This window comes from Oryza glaberrima, chromosome 12 (genome assembly GCF_000147395.1).
Source record: "Oryza glaberrima chromosome 12, OglaRS2, whole genome shotgun sequence".
Classification (NCBI taxonomy): domain Eukaryota; kingdom Viridiplantae; phylum Streptophyta; class Magnoliopsida; order Poales; family Poaceae; genus Oryza; species Oryza glaberrima.
Window position 1 is genome coordinate 2,503,809 of NC_068337.1, and position 10,680 is coordinate 2,514,488.

The 10,680-nt window shown below is 37.3% G+C and overlaps 1 long non-coding RNA gene across 1 annotated transcript; it reads right to left on the reverse strand.

Moving 5' to 3' along the window:
* Nucleotides 1-261: 261 nt before the first annotated feature.
* LOC127758242 (uncharacterized) lies at nt 262-960 on the reverse strand. Its single transcript, XR_008013674.1, has 3 exons — nt 777-960; nt 546-702; nt 262-431 (listed from the first exon to the last, which is right to left on the reverse strand). It is a non-coding gene; the product is annotated as an uncharacterized LOC127758242 (long non-coding RNA).
* Between the last annotated feature and the right edge of the window lie 9,720 nt (nt 961-10,680).

The following is a 10,680-nucleotide window of genomic DNA, read 5'->3' on the forward strand; positions in this document are numbered from 1 at the left end:
TGAGTCCCGCATGGTAGTTGGGTGGTAGTGGTGGCAGACTAACCACCACCACCACTATTTTTATATTAGTATAGATTATTGGTCAAAATGGTATAAGGAGACGATATTGGTGTTCTGAAATGGTTCTATTTAATATTTAATATTGTGGACACGAGGAAGTACCAATATAATTTGGTTGAGGTTAACTAGATTAATTAATTGATGATTGATTAAGGGTTGTTCCTTCGTCTATATATACACATCATGAATGCAGAACAACAACTAACTTGTATTAATCATCAGCAGTTCTAAAATGAGTACTAATAATTAATCGATCGACTGGATGCAATGTTCCCTTTTTCTTGGAGAAATGGAATAATTAATCCGGGTATCCCTTTAGTAAAAAAAAAAGTGCATATATGATCACCGAGCGGCCGGTTCTTGAAATTGCACTGCGAGATCACTGTTCATCAGTATCTACTTAGCTTGTTGTATGTCATCAAGTGTGTAATAGACATGCATATGGACAAAGTCCAAATCAAGAGATATACTGATTCCGTACGTACTGCAGATCAGCAGCCATAGCTACATATACGCAGCCACAGCCATGTCGATCGATCGATATCGTCGCGTGTTTAACTCGTGCTTGAAATCGCGCGAATTGAAGAAGAAATCGCGCTGTTGATGAAAGCGATCGAGATGTTGATGAGGCGAATTAAGAAGCTGTCAAAGCAAACGGCGCCATCACGATCAGCGAAGAAGAAATCAAATCAAATCAAATGGAAGTATACTGAAACCTGCGTTGTTGTTTGAGTTGCGTGTGGTCGCCGACGTACTGAATCCGGCGCCATGTACGCGCGGCCGCTTTTAGTTTTACCCGGCCGTCGTCGTCGTCGCTGCTTTCCCGCGCGCGCGCGTCGCCGTCGAGGTCTCGTACGGTTGCGTGTGTTTGGATGGAAACGCGCGAATGGTGGACGACCGACGACGTATATCTGAATCTCTTGCAAGTGTTGCAAGCCTGTGTTCCCATCTAGAAGAAGATCAAGATCCTCAAGTTCAGTTAAGGCCCTGTTTAGTTCCCAAAAAGTTTTTTCTAAAAACATCACATCGAATCTTTGGACATATGCATGGAGCATTAAATATAGATTAAAAGAAAAACTAATTGCACAGTTAGGAGAAAAATCGGGAGACGAATCTTTTGAGCCTAATTAGTCCATGATTAGCCATAAGTGCTACAGTAACCCATATGTGTTAATGACGGATTAATTAGGCTCAAAAGATTCGTGTTGCGGTTTCCAGACGAGTTATGAAATTAGTTTTTTTATTCGTGTCGGAAACCCCTTCCAACATCCGGTCAAACATCCGATGTGACACCAAAAAATTTTCATTTCACGAACTAAACAGGCCCTAATTCATGGCTTTATCTAGTACTCGTATTTCCTTTGTTTTTAAAAAATATATAATGCCGTTGTGATTATTCGTAGATGGAGTATATATAGCTATATTTATGGTACCATACCTTTTTTCTTAAAAAAATAGCCAAATCGTTTTTACACTATAAATTAACTATATTTGCATTGTAATTTTACTGTAAATTTTAAAACTTACACTGTAAGTAATTACATGGTAAGTTTCAATAATAACAATTTTTAATACACAATATATAAGAAAAATAGAATTAAAAATAATTTATTATCTGATAGGAGAGGGAGCAAACACATAGAAAACGAATTGGTTGAAATTAAGCGAAAATTGTGGTGTCATAATTCTAACAATTTTGTTAAGAAAATACATAAGTACCATTTGTTTTCTTGTAACTTTTATCATTAAATATACTAAAATCATGACTTATATTTTTTATACTCGCACTAATTTTGGAATAAGATAAACGGTCAAACATATGTATAAAAGTTAGCATCATCATATGTTTAAATATTAGTTGCAATATTCGAACCTATCCCCCCGTTCAAAAATATAAGAGATTTAGATGGATGGGACACTTCTGTCAAGATTCGTAGTGCTAGAAAGTATCCCATCCGTTTAAAATCCCTTATATTTTTGGATGGAGGAAGTATACAATAACATTTTTTTGTGTAGACATAGCGGAAGAAAAACTCCTAACCTTATAAGAGCAAGTTCAATAGTGTAGCCAACTACTAGCTTCAATTTATCTATAACCAATATAATAGCTTATTCATATAATAGTTATATACTACACTATTAATATCTGGTCCATCTGTCATACACACTACGTCTTGGAGTCCGTGCTACAGCTGGCTACAAATCTGTAGCCCGTTGCTCTTCTATGTTTTTATTTATCTCTTTAAAATATATTTACAGCTAGCTTATAGCCTACTATTTTCAAAAGATGAACAATGACATATAGCTAGGCCATGCAAACATGTGCCTCATTGTCGTACTTGCTCCATCAATTTCTTCGGGATCACTCTAAAATCAACAATGAACCCTACTGTTCATCAGTACATGCATGCATGTTTGTTTGTGCAATGTGTATGCGTGCATGTTTAATTTTGTCGGCCAAACGTGAGTCTATCGCTCTAAAATCAACAATTGCCTGGTCGACATAGGATATCTCAATCAAATCTTTTTCTTTTTTTTTTCTCCATGTAGTACGTACCTTTCATACAAAGCTGTGCTAGCATAGCTAGGAGCGAGCTGTGTGGTTCGTACGGAGCTTGATGTAAAGGGCCAAGAGTGACTGTCAAGTCCATATCTTTGATATCATTTCGTACATTATTATATTTTTTTCTTCTTCCCCAACGTAGCACATGTTGCATATGCGTATGGCCACATATGGATGCTGTTGCAATTTGTTGTATGCATATGCAACTCCTCTCTGCTATATACTCCGTAAATTGAGGGGAAAGTCATTTTGTCCCTTATGACGAAGTCTCTCTTTTATTACTTTGTCAGCTAAATAGTTATAATTTTTAAAATGTCAATATAAATTAATATGAGATATTATCACTTTACAAACATATAGGCTGTGTTTAGTTGTGTGTTCAAAATTTCTTTTTTACGTATACGTGTACACATTTGAAATATTAAACATAGATTAATAACAAAACAAATTATAGATTCCGTCTATAAACTACGAGACGAATCTATAAAGCCTAATTAATCAGCCATTAGCAAATGTTTACTGTAGCACCACATTGTCAAATCATGGCGTAATTATGCTAAAAGATTCGTCTCGCGATTTACATGCAAACTGTTCAATTGGTTTTTTTCGTCCACATTTAATGCTCAATGCATGCATCCAAACATTTAATGTGATGACATTTTTTAAAGTTTGAAGGGAACTAAACCCTGCCATATACAAGTTTAAAGTTTGATTGTGAAAGTAAAATGTATCGGGTTAAAGTGAAACATAGTACTGCTTTGTCCGTTCTGCAGTGTACTCCCTCCGTATTTTAATGTATGACGTCATACTTTTTAACCAACGTTTGACCATTCATTTTATTCATTTTTTTTTGCAAATATGAAAATATTTATGTTATGCTTAAAGAACATTTGATGATCAATTAAGTCACAATAAAATAAATGATAATTACATAAATTTTTTGAATAAGACGAATGGTCAAACGTTGGACAAAAAGTCAACGGCATCATACATTAAAATAAGAAGGTAGTATATATCTTCAGTTTTTTTCTTCCCATGCATGCTATGGTTGTGTTCTTTTCCCCTTCTTTCCAGACTCGCCTCCCTTATTTTCTACGTGTACGCTTTTCAAACTGCTAAATAGTGTATGTGTTTTATAAGTTTTATATATGAAAGTTGCTTTAAAAATATATTAATCTATTTTCAAATTTTTTAGACTAATATTTATCACGTATTAATGGGTAACACCGTTTTTCATGCCAGGAGGTAGAGTTCATCAGCCTATATACTCGTTTGACAGATTGCACAGCCCAGCAATCCGGCTGGTCCTAGCTAGCACATCACTCGTGATGCAGATTCAGCCTCTCCAACTTTACGTATAAAATGATAAAATTTACATCGCGTGCATCGCAGCATAAAGAGAAGATCACAACACATGCTACCATGACCAGAACTTGTGTATTTGTTTCTTTTTTATGGCAGAAAAGCACATCCGTCTGCAGTATTGGATTTGCATGCAACCACGAGCTATCGCTGAGAGAGCACCAATGCAAATCAGATTTTGGCAGCTTTTTCTCATAAACAAATGCAAAAGATGAGGAGGAGATCGATTTCAGGGTTATTCAGTGTAACAACCTGTTCTTATTTGGACCGCACCCAGCAGATCGAGCCGAGGAATGAAGGCACATCGGTGCCTCCTTTTAGTCTGCATTTAGGTCACTTGATCCTCAATGTACACATGTATGGTAATTAAACAAGTGGAAGCAGCAGTTGTAGTAGTTTGCATATTGTGCTTTTCAACAATAAAAAAATCTTCTCAAACCAGCATGCAATTGAACATCCCCTGGGACATACTCCCTTCATTCTAAAATAAATAATCTTAATACAGAATGCGATATACCTTAATACTACGAATTTGACAAGAGTTAAGATGTTATATATCCCGTAATAGATGGTTTATTTTGATATGGTAAGAGTAGGTCTGAGATACAATACATCTCGTGCTTTAATATTTTTATTTTGAGAAGAGCATATTTTGCAGGGTTATATCTTATAACAACGACAACTACATGTACTTATGAAAATAAAGGAAATGTGCAGGGTACCTCTGTCCCAAAGTATAAGTCAACCACTTTAAAAAATCAACATTTAATTTATAACTTTTAGGTAATAATTAAACTAACAACATGTATGTTTAGTATGTGTCATGCACGTCATACCATTATAACTATTCAAAAATACATAAAAAAGTTAATGGTTAAAGTATATTATCGCAACCGTGTAAACACATGCACGTATTATACTTTTTTTTATGGAGGAGAGCAATTAATGGACAATGGGTGGGACTTTCAGCCGAAAAAAATGAGAGTGGCCGTCAAGAGTAAAACACCTCCCTAAGCAAGAATGCTTCAGCTTTCTAAACCTAAATAACCGTTCCTTGAAAATATTTGCTTCAGAAAAAGAACGGATGCATTGCATCAGGGAGTTGTAAAGTTATAGTCGGCTGAACACTACCTAGCTTTTCACTCTTGCTTCCGTATTCTGTAATTCAATTTCTTCTGCCAAATGAATTAATTCTAGCTAGGCTGCAATTATTCTAAAAAAAGGGGGAAAACTATCCTCTTCTCTTTTTTTTTCCATACTACTGGAATAAACAACTGAGAAATTAACCCTTGTTATTTAGCAGCGTGTTCTTTTTTAATGAATGGAAGAATATAATGGATTAGTGAGACATGCTCCTTGATCTTCTAAAGAGTGTGATTTTGGTAAAACTTTCTCTCTCTGTGTGTGTATGAATTTCTTAAAAACTTTTCAAAATATACTTTTTAACTTTATAACAGTTAATTCTTCAGTTGTACCCAAAATCGATCATCCGGCCATCTAACTACTGAGGACAAAAAAAAAACCATATAAGTAATCACGCATGCCATGACGTACGGTAACTGTAAAGACGTCATTTCATCTTGGGAAATGCCATTATACAGTAGAAAAACCTGCTGGTCGATTTGATGCTTTCCTATCAATTTACTCTCTCCATTTAAAAAACATAGCCATGTACAATGTGATGTATCATAATACAACGAATCTAGACATCTAGATTTGTTGTACTGTAATGTGGGATGTGTCATATTACAAGGTTATTTTTTATGGAGTAGTACGTACTCCTAGTGCTATAAATATAGATATATCTCTGTTCAGATTTATTGTAATATAATATGTCACATCCAGTTTTAAATTTGTCTTATTGTGCGACGGAGAGATTATATGAATAGGAAGGTGTGCTGCAATGTGATTAATTTGATAATACCTCCCGACTGTCGTGACCAACAAAGAAAAAGATGACTGCGCACGTTTTGAATTTGAGCAGCGTCAGAGACATGGACATTTAGTGTTAAATATCGAGGTGATTCCCAATTCGTGTTTCTCTAATCCCATCAGTGACACAGTATGTCGGAGCAAAATATATCAATGCTGTGTTATATTAAAATATACAGTATATAAAATATACAGTATATAATTATAAAATTGCTGGTTGACGTAGGAGAGATGTCTTTGATTAGTGGTGACTAGCGTGCCAGATGGAGAGACGTATGGTACTCCCTCAGTCCCTCTAGCTAAAGATATAAGCGATTTTAATTTATTTTTTATACTATCTAGTATTAAATGAGTGATACTAGTTGAGAGAGAAGTGAAATTATTGGAAGGTGAATGGCGTAAAATTACATAAAAATTAAACGTGAGATAGCTGATAGGACACTATATATCAGAGTGCTTATATTTGCAGAAGTGATATATTTAAATGCTATTATACTAGGGATTCCGTTCGAATAAGATAATACTTACGAGGTCTAAGGTTCTGATATTGGCTGGTATCAGACGATAGGTACAAGTAGTAAGGAAGGAAGCCAGAAATATATGAATCAGGTTGCTAGTGAAGAGGAAGAAAAATAAAGTTTGATGCATCCCACCACTGGCAGCAATTTAGAAGACGAAGAGATAGTAGGGGACGGCGAAATGAGTATCTCCGGCTAAGAAGGAGACCACCAAATCTTATCCATTATGGAGAAAGTTATGTCAAAACATAGATTGTCTTTACCACCACGAGCTCGCCAAGCCTACCGACCTCCGTCTTCCACTCGTTGGAATAGAAGGGAGAGAGAGGAGAAAAAGTCCGTTTCTTGTGCATGTGCTCCCTTGTGAGCCCTCGACCTTGTGGCGGCGACAGTGCCAACGTCAACACCGGTGAAGGCTCCTCTTGGCAGGCCAAGCAGTGGCGTACTTCGTCTCCGTGATTTTCTTGTGGATAAGAAAGAAAGAGAGGGAGAATGACATAATGGATAGGATAGAGAAAGAGAGAAATATGATGGGTTGTTCGGTAGTGGTGGCCTATACCATCCATTACTCTTAGGATAGAAACCCAATAATTAGTATTCTGGTATTATTTTAGGATGAAGGGAGCATATGGATGAACTGAACACCAGTTTCAAATTCCAAAAATCAAAATAAAACTTTGGAATATCAATTTAAGCCGTGAATTGTCTAAAAGATCACCCGTGTGACGGACTCAACAATCCTTCGTTTTTTTAGGCCCACAAGACCCGCATGGATCATGATGGGCTGTGTCAATCCCAAGGCCCATAACAACCCACCAACAGATTTGGACCCCGCTTGTCAGTCTAATCTTGGGTGCTACTTAGCACGGGCAAGCTTGTAACACATATCAAAGCTGTGCTACACAGCATACGCTTCATTACGATCATGTAACCCCAATTTCATTGAACCACCATAAAGACATAAACTGCATCACTAGAACAAAGCAACAGTAGTATATATATATATACTTGTAACGTGTCATATTTTTGTGCTATGTTTGAATTACAAAATTCTCAAAAATAAATTGTGCAACTGTGTGAAAGCATATAGATTTAGGCTTTGTTCTACTACAATTCTTTTTACTGTACCGCAGCTAACATGCACAATATTTTATATTTGTAGCTGCGGCAGTGCAATGGCTGTATATAGTAGCCGAACAGACCCTTAAGTCAAGACAAGGGTCAGCACTCCATTTCTCAAATCAAATTCAAATTATTAGTGTAAATTTGTGCATTTGAATGTTCAATTATCATGCGTGCGTGGTTTGAAGTTAATTGGATTTTTTTAGTGATTGATTTTGAATCCATACTGCATCAATTTAATAAAAGGGACTATCTACATATAGATCAATAAATTTTCTTCTAATTTTTTTCAAATGTTAATATAATACGATAATTATAGTGTAATACATTGTAATTTGCATATAATTATATCGTAGTTTTAAATATTTTAGGGAAAATTGCTCAACATACGTATAGCAAAATCGTAAATAAGTTATAAACAAAATTTATAGAACCAAATCGTAAATAAAATATAAACAAAATTTATAGAACCAATTCCCAACTGGGCCTAAACCCACCTAAGGAACCAGCCGGCCCTAACTAAACTTGGGCCAACCCCAGATGAGGCCGGGATTTTTTTCTTTTTTAGATTTTTTTTAAATATTTACAGAAATAATCTATCGGCAAAAAAAATTACAAAAATAGACCCTGCCGCTCCAGTGGTGGGCGGCAAGCTGACGTGGCAGACGGCGGGTCGACCGCACCGTCTGCAGCCGTCGGCCAAAATTGCATTTAGCCCCTTGCCACCCCTAGGGTTAAAATGCAGTTTTGGCAGCTCATAAAGAGCTTGGGGCTCTTACTTTTTGCATTTGGGCTCCTTGCCGCCCCACTACAGGGCGGCAAGGGACCCAGATGCAAAAAGTACCGCCAAATGATTTTTCTATGTTATGTTAATAATAATTAAAGAAGTATTTATTGGTAAAACTTGTTAATATTGTTATAAAAATGTATTGAAGTTGGTTGTTTCGCAATTTCATATGTTAAGTAAGGTATTATTTTGTAACTTATTCGATGTATTAGTACTCGGAGAATTGATATAGGCCTATCGCAGTCTCGGTCGTAGAAACATTATATGGACTTAAACAAGGAGAATTATGTAACATGAAGAAATAGTAGTACAATTTGAACATGATACAACTATTTCCATTGCGGTTACATAGATGAGGATTAGATTTGAACTAGGAGGTCCAAGAGCTTGAGGAGGGTCAGCAACGGCGGTCGATGGAGCCGCTGCATGCTGATCACCACATTTGGCTGTCAACTCATCTAATCTCTTCCAAAGCTCATTGAATTTTTTCTCCTGGTTCTGATTGCATAGCCTCTTGAACATGTTCATGAGCTCCTTGTTCTTGAATTGCTTGAAGAAATTAGCTCCCATATGACGCATGCACCACCTACTCTGTACATCTTCCCACTCACCAGGGTATCCCCGTTCCATACTCCCAAACTGCAACTCTTCTATCGCTCGCAGAATGCCAGCGTGCCTGTCATGTATCAGGCACACATTTGGCATCATACCAACAACTTTTGTTTTAACCAATTTCAGGAACCAGTACCAGCTGTCGGTATTCTCACTCTCAACAAAAGCAAATGCCAAGGGCAATACCTGATTGTTCCCATCTACCCCTAGTATCTCCCTATGGGTATAAATATACCTGATTGTCATACGAGGCTTCGTAAGTTCCAAATCTCATCTCTATTATTTTCTGTTTGGCCCTCCACGCCTTGGCATAGCTAATAGTATACTTGTATGTCTCTTCGATGTGTCGGATTATTGACCTTGGTTCATATGTGAGATTATCGATGACATGCGCATACATCTCAGATGCAACAAATGCACATGTAATGTTCCTATGGTATTTCTGAACACCAGGTAGAAAACATGTATGCTTGGTAACGACTGACACTGTCCAATAATCCTTCCATTTTCCCTTATAAGCATGCACTCTCCAGGGACAACCATCTTTTTCCTTAACACAACGAACTTCATATTGCAACCGGTTGGACTTGGCAACCCAAAACTCTCTATGAAGTGACACTGCAAAATGTTTTACCGCCTCCTTCATATCTTTTGCTCTATTATAAATTGCTCCCTGAATAACCTCATTTTCTTTGTACTCCCATCTCACACTATCCTCTTCAAAGACGACCAGACCAGAAAAATCCTCACTAGCCCATTCTGCTGGATTAATATCCGTCTCATCATCTGACGAATCACCTTCCTCTACACACTCGTTGTCAGAATCCTCCCTCTCCATTTCATCCACAATGGCACCGACAGTCTCCCCCTCGTCGGCCACTCCACCTGGTTGAATGCCCACTGGAGCTACTACGCCCCCGTCCTCTCGTGCGTTGACCTCTTCCACAGAAGTCTCATTTACTTCAGCACTTGGTCCCTCACCATCATCCATGTTCATCTGCACACCTGGATCCTTCGGGTGAACAAACGGAACCATAGCTAGAGGCCACCCGCGTTGCAATGCATTTTCCACATACCATCTCCACACTCGAGAGTTTTGAACTGGCATCAGTTCCCAATAAAAACCCTCAGTTGCCCGAGTTACTATAACATTGATTGTTATGTCACTTGTCTGTGGATCAACTCTCAAGCCCCTCATTAACCATCTTTTATAAAAGGTACACTCCTCTCAGCCGGTCTATCAATTCCCCTTTCTGATACAATAAATTCTGACAGATCTACCCCAGTTGGCCCGTAACGGACGTTTCCTGGGCCATGGTAAACTTGGAATATTTGTTTGTTCCACATATCTGTCAACGAAATAACTAGATCATATTATTCTCTCATGCAATAAACACCTACAACGTAATATCTTCTTGTGTATGCCAATGCAACGGTAAAGTACTGATTCCAAACTAGCACATCTACGTAGTTACCGATATCTACAATACACACTTCTAGATTAGTACAACTAAAACCCTAAAAATATAATGCATTTATTCAAACAAAGTTTTAAAACATACACAGTATTGTTAACAGTGAAATTTGGTAAGCCCAAAGTTACCATCGGTTTAGAGTCAGTATCGGCTTCAAAGTTCTAGAATCAGCCGATGGGAGTCAAGTCGCCATGATGTCATGTTCTTGGTGGAGTCGGATCAATCAAAGGAAGCTTATCTAGAAGAGTT